We start from the raw sequence: 1130 nt of genomic DNA, 5'->3' as shown, positions 1-1130 counted from the left end.
AATCAAACACACAGACACACAATCAAACACACAGGCACACAATCAAACACACACAGACACATAATCAAACATACAGACACTCTCTCACATACAGACACTCAAGCACAGATACACACACACAGGCACACTCACACAGACACTCACACAGGCTCTAACTCACATAGACACTCTCATTCTCACTGACACACACTCACACGGACACACAATTTCACACAGACACTCACATACTGACAAATAGACAGACACACATTCACACAGAGAGAACCACACACTAACAGACCCACACACACGGGCAGATATTGAGAAACGTGGAGTGGGTAACTCACCGTCCAGGAGCTGAGGCAGACAGGAACTGGCAGCAGCATCTTGCTCCTGAGCACAGTGTGAAGTTCCTTCTCTCTCCCCTTCTCTCTTTCCCCAACGCGTCAAATAATCCCAGAGTCCAATTGCAGGAGGTGATGAAGTGAGGAAAGTTTACTGGAGGGTTAGCTGAGCTGCAGCCTGCTTTCCGCTCTCTCTCTGACTGGGGGCAATACGGACACAAACTCCCCAGCAAGGGGAGGGAGCGCATGCGCAGCGATCCACGCCCCCCACAAATATCATTACCGTACAGTGTGAGGCCATTCAACCCAACGTACCACTGCTGGCACTTTCCCTGTTGGCTAACAATTGTTTAACATTTCGAGGATTTGAACTGACTATTTCATGTGACCCCAGGCAGTGCATAACCATTCACACCCCAGCTCAACTTGGGACTTTTTATTACCGTCTCTTGGAATGTGGGTGTGTCTGGCTGGACCAGCATTGATAGCCCGTCCCTATTTGCCCTTGAGAAGTTGATAGTGAGCTGCCTTCTTGAACCACTGCAGTCCACATGCTGTGGGTTTGACCCATAGTGCCCTTATGGAGGGAGTTCCTGGATATTGACCTAGTAACAGGGAAGGAACCACAAATATATTTCCACCTCAGGATGGTGTGTGGTTTGAAGGGGAAACCCACGCAGACACAGGGAGCTAACTCCACACAGACAGTTATCTGAGGATGGAATCGAACCCAGCTCCCAGCTGCGGTGAGGCAGCAGTGCTAACCACTGAGCCACCGTGCCACCCCATTGCCTGGGGTTTGTCTGA

At 50.2% G+C, this 1130-nt stretch overlaps 1 protein-coding gene across 1 annotated transcript in view; it reads right to left on the bottom strand.

Annotated features, from left to right (window-relative positions):
• The window catches only part of gcgra (glucagon receptor a), a 93484-nt gene extending 92935 nt beyond the window's left edge, over positions 1–549 (bottom strand). The window contains exon 1 of the mRNA XM_043715013.1: positions 327–549. The gene's annotated coding sequence lies outside the window, so the exon portion shown is untranslated. The remainder of the gene's footprint in view (positions 1–326) is intronic.
• Positions 550–1130: the final 581 nt, after the last annotated feature.

This window comes from Chiloscyllium plagiosum, chromosome 24 (assembly GCF_004010195.1).
Source record: "Chiloscyllium plagiosum isolate BGI_BamShark_2017 chromosome 24, ASM401019v2, whole genome shotgun sequence".
Classification (NCBI taxonomy): domain Eukaryota; kingdom Metazoa; phylum Chordata; class Chondrichthyes; order Orectolobiformes; family Hemiscylliidae; genus Chiloscyllium; species Chiloscyllium plagiosum.
Note: the sequence above shows the minus strand (reverse complement) of the source record. Positions and strands in the feature narration are given on the sequence as shown.